Here is an 18,473-nt window from a genome sequence, read left to right on the forward strand (position 1 = left end):
GCTCCAGGGATGATTCTGGTGGCAAGGCATAGAAGCACACAGGCCTCCCACGTGGACTTCGCCTCGGGCGGCTGCCTGCTTGCAATGCTCCATGGATGATTCCGGTGGCGAAGCGCACAGACCTACTACGTGGACATCGCCTCGGGCGGCTGCCTGCTTGCACTGCTCCATGGATGATTCTGGTGGCCAAGCACACGGGCCTCCCACGTGGACATCGCCTCGGGCGGCTGCCTGCCTGCAGTGCTCCATGGATGATTCTGGTGGCCAAGCACACAGGCCTCCCACGTGGACATCGCCTCGGGCGGCTGCCTGCCTGCACTGCTCCACGCATGATTCTGGCGCAGCTCTTCCCGAGATCTCACTTCGGCAGGGCAGTGCTAGGGAACGCCCCGCAAGCACAGCCAAATGATGAGACGCTTCCGTGCATACATCATGCAGCTGGCCTAAGTAAGAATTGACTTGGAAAGCTGATACAACACGTGCCAAAATAAATACCAGGTTTAGAGAAAACAGCATGCCCAAGTGTCTCATTTACTATTTTCATGCAAGGAAGAAAAGAACAAGGGCATTTCTTATTTAAGCAGTTTTAAGCAGTATTTTGCCTAAAATAATCTTTCAATGTGGCATTACCTTTAAACGGTATGAAGTGCTGAACGGTCTATGCCTTACGTAGGACAGGTAGGAGAGCTGCAGAAAATGAGACCGGAAAAGTTGAGAAGGTCACTGAGCTTCTCATGTATGCGGCAGGTATTGGAGTCAGGACTGGACCTCAGACTCCAGATTCAGCGCTTTTTGACACCTTTTCATGTTCTCCGCCAGGTGGACACTTCGGGAGTATCTTGGTGCTTTGAGAAAAGACATGGCTTTGCAACCAAAAAATGCTACATTTAAATGAGGTTCCACCATTTATTAACTGACCAATTCCAAAAAATTTAATAAACTTCCCTGAGTCTGTCAATTTGGCTCTGAGCCACTCATTCCGCATAGACCAAGCTTCTACAATTACCAGCTAAACCAGTTCAGCCTTCTGTTTCATGGAATGTTCCTTTGGTCTCACAAAACGGTTTTGAATATTAAAAATTAAACTCTTAAAACAGTGAATGGGCTTTGTAAGTGATACATATGCATTCTGCCACCTACGTCAACTCTTCAAGCAGAGATACAATATTGGGTGGCGGGGATAATGAATATTTATTTCTAGGAAGATCCTTTGGAAAACCAACGCTGCAATGTGTTTCTGTTCACATTTTATGTGATGGGAGGTTCCTTTGTGATGCGGCACATAACAGAAGAGTGACAAGAGCAAAACAAAACCAAAACGAAAATCTTCGAAATCATTAGTTCATATGAAAATAAGCCACTTATTTGTTGCCGCTACTTTCAACTATTGTTTCTCTTTAGGCTTTTCGGGTAACTCAATGGGCAGCAGAGACACCTCTGAGTCATCCCGTTTGTGATGAGACAGGCAACACAAAATCATTTTTTTCTTTCACCTTGTCTCAACATTATAGCTGACAGGAGCACGTATCTGTAGCTGCCTGGAAGAACGAATCTGTCAGGCTGCCCTCATTGTACCGTTATTAAAGAGCTTAAGATCTTTAAGATAAAAAAAATATATTCTGGGCAGTGGCTTATGTTGGAGAATATGTTCAAACACAGAAAAAAAGCACTGGGGAAATCAACATTTTTTACTCTATCAGCAGTGTATATTCCAGAAGATTAAAAGTTGCAGTCTCTGCAGTTGTCATTTTCTACCATCAAAGTTAAAACATAACAGTAGTTCAGAAGAAAGTATCAAAATATTCCTCCCTCAGCCTGCTGGCATCGAGCCTGCCCTTGGTGTGGGATTGCGGGCGCCACACAAGCAGGGGTAGCCATTCACTGGGCAATGGTCCTAGCCAGGCACCAGGCTGTGAAACTTCAGAGAAAAGTGCATTCGAACTGGGACTCTTTTGCCATAAAGGGAAAGCTACTCTCTGAATGTCATCCTTTCCTGAGACGCAGAATGTCTTCAAGCCTGAAAATGCATAAGACCTGAATAAAAAAACACAGAGTTCCCTATCTTTCCATGCCATCGGTGGTTTGCTGGAGCCAGCTCATACCACTATAGGAGCCATTTTTTTTCAATTTTTAAGAATTTTATAAGTCAGTTGCTAAACACCATAACTATTTAAAAAATTAAGCTATCTAAACTTCAGTTAAATAAACTATATTAAAAAGAAACGTGATGACTATTCAAGTACATCAATTCCTAATTATTATAGTAAATTTTTACTATTACCTATGCTTTCCAGGTTATTTGCATGTTTCACATGTATAAAGTAGAAATACTATATAATGGGGCACTTGTGAATATCTCTTCTCAGTTTCTCACTTGGTAATTTTCTTTTGGTAGCTGCAAACTGGCTATGGTAAGAATATTTACACCATGGAAATTGACAACTGATACAAATGTAACTATTTTTCTCAAGGGCTGGTTATTAAATGTTTACCAGTACAGTTCTGATGCCATCACTTTAGTTAAAATACTATCACTTTTGCATTATACATACTAATAGAAAAAAATTAAGCACTAACTACTTTTAATAGCCAAGTTCTAAAATAATTTTGGTTGGCTTCAGACAGTAGGTGAAGAAGATAGGATACTTCCTCTGCCTCTGTAATAGGCAGACACACACGTACAGCACATAAACAAATGCTTTATGTCTTTTCTTATCTCGCTTTTTGAATCCCCTTAGGGATACCGTTACCTTTTCCCCCTAGTGAATTTTTATTCTTGATGTAAGAGCTAGCTCAGCTGTCCCTTTCCATGAAAGCACTTTCCACACTTACAGGCAAACTCTGAAAGTTCATACCTTTGTGTTAAGTTCTCAGTGAGGTCTACCCTAGCATTTCCATTTAAAATTGTAACTGGCCATGATCGCCTCTTCTGGGCACACTGTTTCCCTCTTAATCTACGTTTATTTTATATGGCACTTGTCATCTTCCTACCCATACACAATTTACTTTTTAAATCATGTCTATTTCAGGTTCTATGAAGGCAAGGAATTCTAGTTTTCTTATATATCTCATATGCCTAAAACAGTGCTTAGCGTATAGCAGATACTCAATACATTGTTGAAAACTGAATGAATTACATTTGCAAGATGGTGTGTGAAGTTGGGTTCCAGGGTGGGACAGGTCATCACTAACTCTGTGGCTTGGGCAAGTTTTGTAAACTCTCTGGGTTTCATTTCACTGAGTAGTTATAAAACTGAGATTTTATGCACACATACACACACATACACTATGAGATAATATTAATATATGTGATGTATATAGTCCTAACCTCATTGACTAACGTCTTGTACATACTCCAAAAGTGTTACTATTATTTCCTCTCACCGAGTCTTTCTTTCCTCGTGGACTTAATTAGTTATCTATCAAAGGACTACACACAGTGTTAACTCTGTGACAGTCTATTTGCCAAAGTGGTGAGTTGCTTCATCCTCTGCTACAAGCAGACAGAATCAGACCTGACAACGCAGGGAATCTGGGGAGGAGTTATAACTAGATTGCCGTGGACAACCTGCTAAGAGGATAATGTGTTTTCAGCCAAGATGATGAAGCTCATTGTAGCAAACTGTGATTTGGCCCACTGCTGTAGCCTCTGCCATTCTCCCAAGGATCTCATACGGAAAAGCAGCTCACACGGTGATTAACCTTGAGATTTCAATTATGAATGAACTAAAGAAATGCCTGCCGACCTGTTTTAGATTATTAAACATGAGACACCCAAACATTTTTAAAATGTCTTAAATTATTCAAATGCCAGCCTTTGGGAGTGCAAGGGTTTGGAGTCTTTTCTCATGTTGGGTAGTGCAGTGAGGCATGACGCGTGATGCACTGAGCCGTGTACATCCGTGGTGGGAGGTGTGCTGGAAGCATATTGGGGAAAGCGTCACATGCTGCTGCCAGGAGGTACGGTAAGACAGGATTCTGTTAAAGGTTCACCTCCACCTGAGAGCCAAATTCATTTGAACTGCCTCTATGGAGTTCTTACTTTCTGCTATATCCATTCAAGAAAAAAAATTTAAAGACACATTATTCTTCATTTTATTTACTGATAAGCATGGTATTTCATTCACTTAAATAATGGTGCGGTGGCTCACACCGGTAATCCCAGCACTTTGGGAGGTGGGTGGATCATGAGGTCAGGAGATCAAGACCATCCTGGTTAACCTGGTGAAACCCCGTCTCTACTAAAAATACAAAAAAATTAGGTGGGTGTGGTGGCAGGTGTAGTCCCAGCTACTCGGGAGGCTGAGGCAGGAGAATGGCGTGAACCCAGGAGGCGGAGGTTGCCATGAGCCAAGATCACGCCACTGAACTCCAGCCTGGGCAACGAGCAAGACTCCGTCTCAAAAATAAATAAATAAATAATAATGGCATTCTTCCAGGCCTATTAAGAATGATACTTCATATAATATACCAACTACATAATAATTTTTGAAAATAAATTCCCTGGAAACACTCCTTCTGATAGAGAAGAAGACTGGACCAGAAAAGTAATGTAAAGGTTTCATTGTGGGTCCTTTTCCTCTGTTATCTGTAGAGTAAGTTTACGAATAAGAAATACTTCTAAAATATTGCAGAATTCAGAAATATCTGAGAACAGTCTGTGAAGCGTAACTGCGCTGATAAGTGACAGATAATATGATGGGATCTTGAGCTTTCCATGTGCTCCTTGTGGTCTGAAATATCTCTACTTTGTCCAGAGTAAGGCACAGGAAATTCAATCCTATTTCTTCTTAGTTTTCATAGCACAGAGTGTCTCTGAAACATTGGGAAATATGTTAAAAAATTATTTTATTACCTTCGCCCATCCACATGTGGCAACAGTAACTATTTAGCTTAAGATAACACACAACATCCAAGGCCTAAAGGAACAACAATTCGGGTAGAAAACTTGATCGCTAACATGAATGTCATCTGCATGTCGGCAAGGAGAGATCAACAAGGTCTCTGACACTTAATAAGTGCTTCTCACCTGACAAGTGCCTCCATGTACTATCTCAGCTGGTCCTCCCAACAACACTCTGAGGTATATGTGATCATCCACATTTTACAGCTGACACAGTCTAGAAAGCTAAGAAAGCAGAGCTCAAGACAAAGCTTATATGTCAATAATTTGAGGGGAGCAATCCTAGGGCAATGATTTAGACAGCAAAAAGGAACTGAAGTAGGGAATAAGGGCAAACAAATTCCAGGAAGTGCATCCCTTAGTTCCTACAAATTTGGCAGAAATCATAGCAAGCTGCTTGCTCACAAACGGCATCTCAAAAGCAGGAAAATCACCCATTGTGCATATCTGGTGAATTCATATGCAGTGATGAAAGTTACATGGATAATTAACACATGACAGATAAATAGCTACATGAATAGAGTAACTAACATGCATCTAAGTGATAGCTTGTGAATCTGAGTTTTATTTCAGTATAATTCTGTAAAACAGATGTGTCAAGAGGTTTTCATCATAAATTTGTGGTAAGAAGCTTGGGGGACAGTCTGTGTATGGCAGAACCAAGGACAAAATATAATTGGAAAATTAAAACAGCAAAACTATTTTCAATTTTTAAAATTCTATTATATAGAGTAGACAGGGCAAACTTATTTTCTGAGTGCTAAGGAGCATAATCATATTTCCCATTTTCCACTTTATAGAGTGAGAACATGAAATAAAAATAAATCACAGAAGTTTAGTATTTCTTTACTAGGGACAGATTGCCAGATATGAATGTATCACGAGAACTCTATTAGCTCCATGCTGAGGGAAAAAAAGCTGATTGAAATATGCTCTTCTGAGGTCCTAGAAATTCTGAATATTCTCAGGCCACGAATGATGTGGATTAGGTATAAAAATTCATCTAAAAAGGAAGTGAATGAAAAGAGCGTTTAATAGCTACATTTAAACAGAGATTGAAACAGTGTGGCCAATGTGATGGACAACAGACTGTTCCTGGTAGCTTTCTTGCGGTGACTTTTCTCATAGAATCTCAGAGCAATTGTTTTTAAACTTTTGATTTTGTAAGAACTTTAGACTTGCATAAAAGTTACAAGAATCATGGAGATAATTTCGATACAGGCTTTCCTTATCTTCCCCTAGCATTATCATCATATCTGACCATAGTATAATAATCAAGGCAAGGAAATAAACATTGATACAATAGTAGTAACTAAACTACAAACCTTATTCAAATTTCCAACCAAATTCAGGTTCCCAAGTTCCCAGCTGACATTTACCTATTAGGTGTCCTTCATATCTTACATTATAGGACAGGCCTTCTGTCTGTTTTAGTTATCTCTGGTGACCTGAACACTATTAAAGAGGATTAGCCAGTTATTTTTTGAAACATTCCTCAATTGCAATTTGTCTGATGCTTTCTCATGAGTACTGAGGCTATGAATTTTTGGCAGGGAATCTGGAGAATTGTCAGTGCATCCTTCTCAGTATATCATATCAAGAGTTAAATTATATCAATATGTTTCATTGCTTGTGATGTTAACTTCGATTATTGGTTAGGGTGGTATCTACCAGAATTTTCCATTGTAAAATTACCATTTTACATGCTATAATTAATAAGTACCTCATGGAAAGCTCCTTAGATCTATACACATACTTGATTTTCATCATACTTTTTACCTACTAATGTTAGCATCTCTCTGGGTGATTTTACTTATTATTGATTGATTTTGTCACTGTGTCACTAGGTTGGAGTGCAGTGGTGTGATCTCAGCTCGCAGCAACCTTGGTCTCCCAGGTTCAAGCAATTGTTTTGCCACAGCCTCTCAAGTAGCTGGGATTACAGGCACCCACTACTGCGTTGAGCTAATTTTTGTATTTTTAGGAGAGATGGGGTTTCACCATTTTGTCCAGGCTGGTCTCGAACTTCTGACATTTCAGGTGATCCGTCTACCTCGGCCTCCCAAAGTACTGGAATTAGAGTGTGAACCACCATGCTTGGCCTCTTGGTGATTCTTGGTTGAACATTAGTACTACAGTGTTTGAAAAATAATGATTTTCTCTTTTTATAATTTCTCCTACATTTAATTGAATTCCACTGTAAGGAAAAGCTGTCCTTTCCCCTACATTTGTTCCTACAATTATTGTTTGTATAAGTATAAACTCATGAATATTAATTTTATTCTATGGATTATAATCTATATAATCATTCTATTTAGTGACTCCAATTATATTTAGTTTGCCCATATGGATCTCTTTCAGTTGGCTCTTACTACCCTATCTTTTCTTTTTCTTTTTTTTTTTTTTAGCATTTTTTTAGTTTCTGACACCACAAATCTTTCAGATTCATTTTATATTTTCTCTGCTCCAGCCCTAGAATCAATTATTCCTCCAAGGATCCCTGACTTCTGTTATTGAAATCCAAAATATTGTTGCTAGCTGTGGTCATTGTCACTGGGATGTCATTGATTCTAGACCTTCTTTGTAGACAGAAGTAGGAAATACAAGAATGCATGCTCACACTTGCAGATAGATGATAGATATAGATACAGATAGCTACGTAGATAAATAATGGGTCATAGATAATATATAGATAATTAATAGATAAATGACATAGAGTTAGCAGGAGTTCATCCCGATATTGTTTCACTGTTGATTCAAATCACAGGATTCATTTGACCTTTTATCCCTTTCTTATGCATAACTGTATTGTTTGACAAAGTGAAACCTGACTCTCACCATTAACAATGTATTTACCTATTTGCTTAATCCTAGTTAATGTATAAAGTAGTTTTAGAATCACTAACCAATACTTCTGTGAAAAACAAATTTACTATCTGTAGTATGATATTTGAGTACAATTTCTTTTGTTTTTAGCCTCACATTATCCAGCCAAGATACTCTTCCGAAATTACTGAGATTCGTACTTTTCTTAACCACCCCCTTTAACAGGGTTTTCTTATCCATTTATAACAAAGTTGATTTCAAATCTATTGTGCTTATTCCATTTTATGCTCTCTCAGCATCCTTGTATATTTTATGTATGTATCTATCTATCTAGAATGTATATAAAATATTGCTGTAGTCCTAAGAGTCAAAGTTACACAAAAGGAAATACTCTCAACAATAGCACTCCTTCCTAATACCACATCACCATTCTCCAATCTTTCCATAGTCTTTCCAGCAACCCTTGGATGCAACAAATCTCATTCATTTCTGGTTCGTCCCTTACGTGTTTATTTTGCATAAATCAGCTAATGTGTATACATTTTCTCACAGCTCTTTCTTTCTTATATGAAATGTAACATACTATAGAAACTATGTTGGGTTTTGCACTTTTAATTTTTGTAAAAATAAAAATATATCCTTTAAAACACTACCAGACAGTTCATAGAGCTGTTCTTTCTGTGTATTTATAGTTGCATGATATACCACTGGTTACATTTACTGCAGTTAATTTAATAATTCTCCTATATTTGGGCATTTAGGTTGATTCCCATATTGTGACAGCAAACAATGCTACAATGCTTATGAAGTTTTGTATTTTTACAAATTTTTTTTGAGAGTAGGTTCATATAACCTACTTCTATGTTTGGTCAAGAGGTAAGTGAAGCATAATTTTAAGTATTGTCAAATTCCCGTCCAGAAGGCGGTACCAGTTTGCATTCCGACCAACTACGTATGAGAACACCAATATCCTAGAGCCTCACCAACAGAATGTGATATCACATAGCTTTTTTATTTTAATGGCTTTATGGTATATTTTAGTGTCTGGTAGGGCTAGGGCCCCAGCCTACATTGTCTTGTCTTCAGTGTTGCGTTACTACTTTTGCATAATTTTTTAACCCATGTGAACTTTAATATGAACGTGTCTAGCTTTATATAAATCAACTATATCCCATAATTGGAGTTGCAATAAATGTATACATTATTATAGGAAAAACTGGCAACTTTATAATGCTGGGGTTTGCTGTCCAAGGAAAGGTTTAATATTTTATTTGCTTAATTCTACTTTTGCGCGCTTCATTTGTGCTTTAAGATTTTTCTTATGTAGGATTTCAACATTTATTTATAAGCTTATTCCTAAGTACTCTCAGTTGCTATTGTAAATGGAAAATTCTTTACTGTTATGATCTAATGTCTAATCCTCCTCAAAGTTTATACATCAAAATCAAATCCTCAGTGCAACGGTATCAAAAGGTGGTGGCTTTGGGGGGGATTAAATCGTGATGTTGGAGTCCTCACATATGGGATTAGTGGCCTGAAAAAGAGGCCCCAGGGAGATCCTTGCCTCTTCTGCCACGTGAGGACACAGAGAGAAGGCCCTGTGTATGAGCCAGAAAGCAGGTCCTCACCAGACAGTGACTCTGCCTTGATGTTGGGCTTCCCAGTTTCAGAGTTATGAGAAATAAACGGTTGTTGTTTATAACCTGAGAAGTTTATGGTAGTTTGCTACAGAAGCCTGGACAGACCAGAATGGTGGGGTAGTAATTCCTCCTGTGGTCACTTAAAGCTCAGACCTCTTCCCACTTCTTGTTCCTATCTTCCATCTATAGACCTGAAAATGCCACCATCACATCTGGTTTCAGACACTGGTGAGGAAAACATTTTTTAACAGGAGCAGTGATAAGTTTCATATATAATTTCTATTCATATTCCACTGAGGGTAAATCTATTCATAATAATTCATGCACTTATATTGATTGAGCAAGTGCTGTGCTGGAAACATTGCTGGGGACTGAGGGAATATAATGAGAAAGGGCTAGATGCGGTCTCTGATCACAGTGAACATCTGAACACAGTGAACACCAACTGATACTGTGGGGACTATTTCAGATAACCTAAAGGTGAAATCTCACTCAGCAGTAGGCATGCATCTATGATGGAGAGAGCACAAGCCAAAAGTGTGTCTAAAGAGAGGCCTTTGGAAAATTCTGATGCTACAGACCAAATGTGTGTACCTCCATTCATGTTAAAATCTAATTCCACAATCTGAGGGTATTTGGAGGTGTGGCCTTTTGGAGGTGATTAGGTCATGAGGATGGAGCCTTCCTGAGTGTATTAGTATTCCTATAAAAGAGGCCTGGAGAGGCTCCTCATCACCTTCTTTCACATGAGGTTACAGGGAGAAGATGGCCACCTACAAGAAAATGGGTTATAATCAGATACCCAAATCTGCCAGCACCTTGATCTTGGACTTCCCAGGCTCCATAACTGTAAGAAATAAATTTCTGTTGTTTATAAGCCATCCAGTCTGTTATAGCTGCCCGAATGGACTGAGACAGGAAATTATTACCAGAAGTGGGGTGCTACTGTAACGAATACCTAAAATGTAGAAGTGTCCTTGGCACTGGGTAATAGACAGAGGCTACACAGGTTTAGAAGTGCATGCTAGTAAAACCATACATTACCAAGAATGATAATATGGTTTCAATCTGTCACCACCAATTCTCATACAGAATTGCAAATCCCCAGTGTTGGACATGACTATGAGGCCAGGTGGGAGGTGATGGGATCATGGAGGTGGTTTTTACAAATAGTTTAGCACCATCCCCCTTGGCACTGTTTGATTTTAATTGTGAGTGAGTTCTTGTGAGATCTGGTCATTTAAAAGTGTGTAGCACCTCTCCTTGCCTTTTGCTCCTGCTATGTAAGACATGGCTGCTTCCCCTTTACCTTCTGTAATAGTCCATTTTCATACTGCTATGAAGAACTACCTGAGATTGGGTAATATGTAAAGGAAAAGAAGTTTAAGAGACTCACAGTTCCACATGGCTGGGAAGGCCTCACAATCACGGCCTCACAATCATGGGGGAAGATGAAGGAGGAGCAAAAACACATCTTACATGGCAGCAGGCAAGAGAGCATGTGCAGGGGTTCTGCCCTTTATAAAACCATCAGATCTCATGAGACTTATTTACTACAAGAACAGCACAGAAAAATCCCACCCCCATCATTCAATTACCTCCCACCACATCCCTCCCATGACACATGGAGATTATGGGAACTACAATTCAAGATGAGATTTGGGCAGGGACATAGCCAAACCATATCACTTTCTCCCATGATTGTATGTTTGTTTCCTGAGGACTCTCCAGAAGCTGAAAATATGCCAGCATCATGCTTCCTGTAGCAAAACCCCTTTTCTTTATAAATTATCCAGTCTCAGGTATTTCTTTATAGCAATATGAGAACAGACTAATACAAATGGACTGTTACGGGTAATTCTGAAGAAGGCTCAGAAGGAGAGGAGGAGAGCTGTAGAGAAATCTCAATACATGGATAATCCTGAACAGCATTTGGGTAGACAAAGACAGTAAAGGACATTCTAATGAGCTCTCTTATGAAAATGAGAAATGCCCTATTAGACAATGGAGAAAAAGCTATCCTTGTTACAAAATGACAAAGGATGTGGCTGAATTGTGTTCATGTTCTAGTATTTTGTGGAATGTAAACCTTGTGAGTGATAAAATTGGGTATTTTCCTGAGGCAATATATAAAAACAAAGTTTTGAAGTAGCAGCCTGGTCCCTCTTGACAATAAATAGTAAAATGTGAGAAGAAAACAATGATTAATAGAACTGTTATCAAAATGGAAGCAGAACTTAAAGTTTTGTAACATTATTAACGTATTCAAATTGAAAAGAATTACAGTCTGTCTGGCATAGAACAAGAAGTGTGTGGCCCATCTAATAAGGAAATTCCTCAACAACCTAAAGAAAAGCAAGGAACTATTTTTCAAGACAGTAAATTAATGACCTCAAAGTCAATTCCACGATTATCAGGGCTGCCCCTCCACTCGGTGGCCCAGAGTGTAAAACCCCCTAAAATCATAGAGCCATTGCACAGAGCCCCATTAGACCAATGTCCAATGGAGTCACGGGGTGGGGCTTCAATGTGAGGGTTTTGGGAAGCAGGGCCTTTGGGAGATGATTAGGTAATGAGGGTGGAGCCCTCATGATTGGCATTAATGCTTGTATAAAAGGGGCCCCAGAGAGATCCCTTGACCCTTCTGTCATGGGGGAACACAGTGAGAAGATTACCATCTACAAGGAATGGGCCCTCGCGGACACCATTATCTGCTGGCTCCTTGATCTTGGACTTCCCAGTTTCCAGAAAAGGAGAAATAAATTTTTTGTCATTTATAAACTACTTAGTTTATGGTGTTTTGTCATGGAAGCCCTAATGGATGAAATATGAAACTTTTAATTTCTATGTAGTAATTTTATATCGTGTTACCATAGTAATTTTTATTGAGTTATTTTTATTATGGATTATTTAGAATTTTCCAGGTAAAACTCTTACATCAACGGCCTATAAAGATACCTTTATTTCTTCTTTACCCATTCTTATGTATCTTATTGATTTTTCTTACGTCTTCCATTGACCCTAAGGGTTGAACAGTAGTAGAGGTAGAAATTATTCTTTCCTTTTCCTGTTCCTGAACATGGGGAATTGTCTCTCCACTTAGTAGAACTGTAGAAGCCTCTCTCTCTCACATGTATATTTCTACATATATAAATTTCTACATATTAGATATATATGTGCATATAATTATATATACTTTGTCTCTTACATAAAGAAATACATATATAAATATGTATAAGGAGAGAGAGAGAATTAGGTTAAGAAAGTATATTTCAGCTTTCATTTTCTCGAGTGTTTTTAGTTAGGCATCAAATTTTGTTGAAGGCTTTCTCAGCAACTGCTGAGAAAATTATAAGATTTTTTGTGATCTATTAATATGCTTTAATATATGAATGGATTTCTTAATATTAAAACAACTTTTTTATATTGCTATAATAAATGTCATGATGTACTATTTTTATGTGTTACAAGTACTGTATGTTAATATTTTATTTAGTATCATTGCATTAATTTTCATGAATGATGGTCCGTAGATTCTTCTTTCATGTATTTATTTATTTCAACTGTCTGCATCTGGTTTAGCTTCCATTTTTTGTGATATTTTGCATTGAGAATTTAATTCATTATTTTAATGTTTTTCTTTTTATTGGTTAAAAAAATGATAGGTAGTGATCCAGACATCAGACAAATTAGATTTCAACTTTTCAAACACTATGAAATAAGGTGATCATACATGCTAGTAAGTCCACTTTTCACTGTAAATTAGAATCGCAAAACTTCACTGATGAAGCCATAATTTTAGTTTGTGCACTCTGAAAAAAATATATTTGGTTTTCAAAGCAGAAAAATATTTAAAATTGATTTCTGTCTAAACATACAATATGCCCTTTCTATTTATTTTTTGAAACTATAAATATGTTTTTACAACTCACTTTTCAGGAAGGTGGAAATTAAAAATGATTCAACTGGAAATGATCAGTAATAAAAGGGATATTTTTCTTTATTTTTAAGCATTTGCTAAAATCACCATAGTCCTCTCATTTTTTATTATAGTTTTCTTTAAATAAAGTCAAATCTCATATTTTTGGGTACCAATTATGAAATATTGTTGGAGGAGATAAAACAAAGCTGCCCTCAAAGAATTATCTTAATTGAAGATAAAGAGTTTAAGCAGATGAAAAAGTCAATTGACAAATAACTATACAAGCAACTGTTTCTAAAAATTCATGGAAGAGATTTTATGGGCAAAGGCATCATTAATGGAAAATAAAATATTCAGAACACTGATGGCCAATAAGTTAGAGGTTAGAAAGCATTGCCTCTTTGGGTCATGTTAACCAATCCTCACTAGACTATATTAAAGGATACTTATTCTTATTTCAATCAGATATTCCCTTAACACATCACACACTTTCCGGATGAGGCTGTTCGGAACATCAGAATCCTCAGCTCCGCACCCTCCTCTACCATCACCAGTTGATACGAGTTGGCAAGTAGATTAAAATCTATTTGCGCTGCCATTACAGGCACTCGTTACTATAAAGATTACTTCTAGTTTGTATTTTAAGAGAATGATTTAAATAGGAGCTGCAATGAACAGTTTTTTAAATGGTAACTTTTTTTTGGATAGGCCAAGAGAAAAAGAAATTGTGGGGTTCCAAAAAGAATTAGAAAGGTTAGAAAGGGCAAAGTCTGCTGTGTGATAAAGGATACACTTACTTGGGGAATTAAGGATACACATACTTGGCAGAGGCAAGTTTTCTGTAGTAAACAGAGTTAGGGCTGTAAGGAGTAAGATGAGGATTTGGGTCATTACTCTGTGGTGAAAGGATTTGGGTCATTACTCTGTTGTGAAAGGATAAATTTACTGTAATAAAAGTATCTTTTAAGAAGTTTTGATTCCCAGGATGAATTATAGGAAAGAGAGGCAGAACTCAGGAGACTATTTGGTAAGACTGCAATGAAGAGAAGGGCTTTTAAAACTGAATAGCCTTCTACAGAGAATCAAGACCTTGAATACTGATGCAGAAAAAATTTAGCAGAGACATGAGAGATAGGATGAGGTTCAGGACATGCCACCCCAAAATATGACACCTTGGTATTTGAGGAACAGGAGAAATAGCCTGCCAAAGTCCTTGACCGAGTTCGGCCATTCTGGGCTGGTGGCTGCCAAGGTTGCGGTTTGGCTGCCTGGAGTGCTAGCTGCAGAGGCTGTGGATCTGAGCTCTATGGTCAGAGATGGCCTGGCATTGGTCTAATGGGGCTCTGAGCCACGGATCCATGCTTTTGGGTAATTTTACACTCCAGCCCACTGAGTGCAGGGGCAGCCCTGGTGATCTCGGAATTGACTTTGAAGTAATGATTTCACTGTCTTGCACAATAGTTCCTGACTTCTCTTTAGATGGTTGGTTCCTTATCAGATGGACCACGCTCTCTGTGTTCTGTGCCAAACAGACTGTAATGTATGCATTCAGCCTCTCAAGCCATACACGCAATGTGGCAGGTGAAGTGTTCAATTAAATAGTAAGAGCTTTTAGTAACAATTGTATTTAATGAGCTTCTTGTCAAGAATATCTACTTTTTAAAATTTACTTTCAATTGACTTGAGAGATTACCGATTATTCAAACGCAAACGATTTCATGTAGTAAGTGAAAAGAACATGCTAAAACAAACTCCGTTGCTTAAATACTTAATACACAAGGGCATTGCCTTGGAATCTGATTAATCCACTCTTTCCTTTTTTTAATGCTCTTTCCCATTTTGTTGCTTTGTCTTAAGAAAAGGTGATCCAGTTCATAAGAAAATAATGTTTTGGCTGAATAATAAAGGGTATCTGTCTGGAAATGTTTGTCTGTGCCATGACAAATCTGGTAAATCTGGTAAAATCTGGTAAAATCTGGCTTAGGGGGTGTGAATCATTTTTCCCCCATGACAATGAAAATTAAAATTATCCACAAAATCCATTAGGATTAATTTAATAACAAGAAATTAACTTGTTGGCACAAGTAGCCATTTAGGTAATGTGACAAGTTAACACAATTTTGAAAATCACGTGTAATCTTTCAAAGTCACTTTCAACTTCCATAGTCTACTAGGAGTTTTGCCCATTCCAGAGAATAACTTGTTTAAAAATGGATGAACTTTATTATTTTTAAGGAACTTTATAATAAAAGCCTGCTCATTTTCAATTTTATTATTTCTCATCGGGTTTGTCACAATAATTTTGATGTGTGACCCCTCTACTAAAAAACTGAAACACAAAAATAATTAATAATTAAAATCCTTTTCAGTTTCTGGGGATTAATATAAACACCCAAAGAAAACTTCTTAAAGTATTTGACTTAAAAAACATCTAATCTGATACTATGCTAACACTTTTCTAAAACTAAAAAGTATTTCTTTTTCAAAAGCATATCTATAACAGTTTCCAGAAAGATATAAGATTTCCTTGGTAAAATCTGGTATTATGCACCACAATAAATTATATACCTTAGATTTAAAGACTGTTAACCTACTTTTAAAATAGTTTTTATTGCTTGAGACATTCTGATAGTCTAACCTAAAACTGAAAAATGAATTTTACCATTAATTTAGACACTCTATTACTGGAAAGAAAATTTTCACCTTAATTGCTTCTCAGATGATATATTAAAGTCTAATACCATTGTCCTCTGCCCACCAAAACACACCAACATCCTGAGTTTAAACTGTTTTCTCAAATGGTGGCAAGATTTCCCGCTTACAGTGCTACTTGAGTCTTTCCATCTCCTTTCCTTTCTGTCTCTCTGACCTGCCCTTTGTTAGTATTTTAAAGAGACTGGCTTTTTGCTATATTTGAGTAGAGTCTGTCTTAATGAGTTTTCAAAAGCGATCATATTTCTCGTCCCCAGGATACACAGACTATCTTTTAGGATATACTTCAAATATTGAAACAGCATTTATTATTATGTTACATTTGTAAAAATAGCCCAATAGCATTATATGTTCACATACCCATCTCTCTAAACAGCACCCACTAATATTACTACCCAAATTTCATTTATATGTGTATTTGTTTAATCTTCTTCACTTTTGTTTCATAGCTTATAATGATTTTTAGAAAACATCTTTGCTTATTCTAGGAAATAAAACTTCTGGTTTCAACAATATTAAATCATATCTATTGGCGCTCTAGTGACAAGACGAACATTTTTTGTATAAGTGCATTTTAATGTTATAGAAGGAGGCTGATCAACATGACTCTTCAAATTCCAATTATTATATTGACTTTAAATAAAAAAGTAATTAATATAGTCATCTAAATTAATCTCAGGATTTCTTTCTCCATTCTTACTCATTGCACTGCAATTAATCTTTGCTCTGAAATATAAATTTCACCAAATATTTTGGAACAAATGGATTTTATAGGCATAAAAAGAGAACCAGCTTAGACTGCAGCCTGCAGTTTTTCAAATCATTTTTATTAGGACTTTTAACATTTAACTTAATTGCAACATTAATGACCTTTATCATTAACGTGCTTGATTTTCATTAGTGGAGTCAGAGGAAAGGAAAAGGAAGATAATTCTGTAAAAGGATAAAGAAAACAGACACGGGAATAGCTGATTCCCTAAATCAAATGTTAGTAGAGTTCGATACTTCTCACAGAACTGTTCATTGTGTAAACTGTGTAGTGAGGACAGGTGGAAAGACTTTTATCTAGGTTAAATAAATGACTATTCATCAACAATATGTTTAACATTTAACAATCATAAATTGGTAACTCAATGACTTAACTCTAGCTGATTGTACAGATTGTCTTTAACTCTTTAATGAAATGGGACATAATTTTCAAAATTAAAGTGCATTTCAATTAGCAAAAAGTACATGTCAATGGTACAGAATTTTTACAAAGAACATGAATTTCTTTGAAGGATTTTGAATATGTAAATAAGTAACACTTTTTTTGAAAAGGGAACCCTATTCTTGTAGTATTCTGAATCAAAAAAGAATGCTATCAAGAGTGGCCATAAGACAACATAATATTTACTGTCAGAGTTTATCCTCACGTGTGCAGCATCCTGTTAGTAGCTGTAGGGCAAGGATGTTAATTTTCTCTTTTGTGCAGTGCTCTCCTACTGAGCGTGGGTTTTGGATTCAGAAGAGGCTGAATTTTAAAGGCTCTTGTCTACTTTAAGCCAAAGACTTTCTGTTTTAGATAGTCTCTGATTATTAATTTCTTTGGCTAGTGGGAAGATGAGAGCATCTATTGGTTTCTGAAGGCTTCCGTAACAAAGCACCACAAACTGTGTGGCTTAAAGCCATAGAAATGTATTCTCTCCCAGCTCTGGGGGATGGAAATCTGAGAGCAAGGTGTCTGCAGGGCTGGTTTCTTCCCAGGGCGGAGAGGAAGAATCTATCCAGGCTCTCCTCCAGCCTCTGGGTGTTTGCTGGCCATCTTTGGTGATCCTTTGGAGACCAGCAGAAGCCTGGTCTCTGTGTTCATTTTGCATGTGTTTTTCCTGTGTGTGCCTGTGTGTCAATTTCTACTTTTTATAAGGACACCAGTCATGTTGGATCGAGACTCACCCTAATCCAGAATGATTCATTTTAACTAACAATTGCATCTGTAATGACCCTATTTCCAAATAAAGTCACATTCTTGGGTGCTGGAGGTTAAGACTTCAACGTAAGAATTTGGTTGGGACATAATTCAACTTACAACAGCATCTGAATTCTACAGGATTGCTATAATTGATTATGTATAAAAATTAACTGAATACTTCAGAAATTCTTGCCAGAGGCAGATAGGGTCACTATATGAGTAAAAATTCCCCTGTAAACACAGGGCCTGCGCGAGTCTCGGATCTTTCCTTATCTGCATGACTTTACCAAGCCTTAGCACTTCTCTTCCTAAAATGGAGATATTTAAAGCAATAAAATATGTAAAGTGTTTACCATGGTACTGAGCACATAGTCAGTGCCCAGTAAAGGCTAAGGAATTTTATCACTATGTCTGCACACATACCGACATAATATTGCATTTGAGAATTTTTCCTCCTTTTCTAATTAAATATGCCATTTGTTTCTCTGATTGTATTTCTAAAGGCCAGGCAGAGACTAA

At 37.3% G+C, this 18,473-nt stretch overlaps 1 pseudogene; it reads left to right on the forward strand.

Moving 5' to 3' along the window:
* Positions 1 to 3,870: 3,870 nt before the first annotated feature.
* The window catches only part of LOC105525382, a 36,566-nt pseudogene continuing 21,963 nt past the window's right edge, over positions 3,871 to 18,473 (forward strand).

The sequence above is a fragment of the Colobus angolensis genome, unplaced genomic scaffold (genome assembly GCF_000951035.1).
Source record: "Colobus angolensis palliatus isolate OR3802 unplaced genomic scaffold, Cang.pa_1.0 Scaffold53, whole genome shotgun sequence".
Taxonomy (NCBI): Eukaryota; Metazoa; Chordata; class Mammalia; order Primates; family Cercopithecidae; genus Colobus; species Colobus angolensis.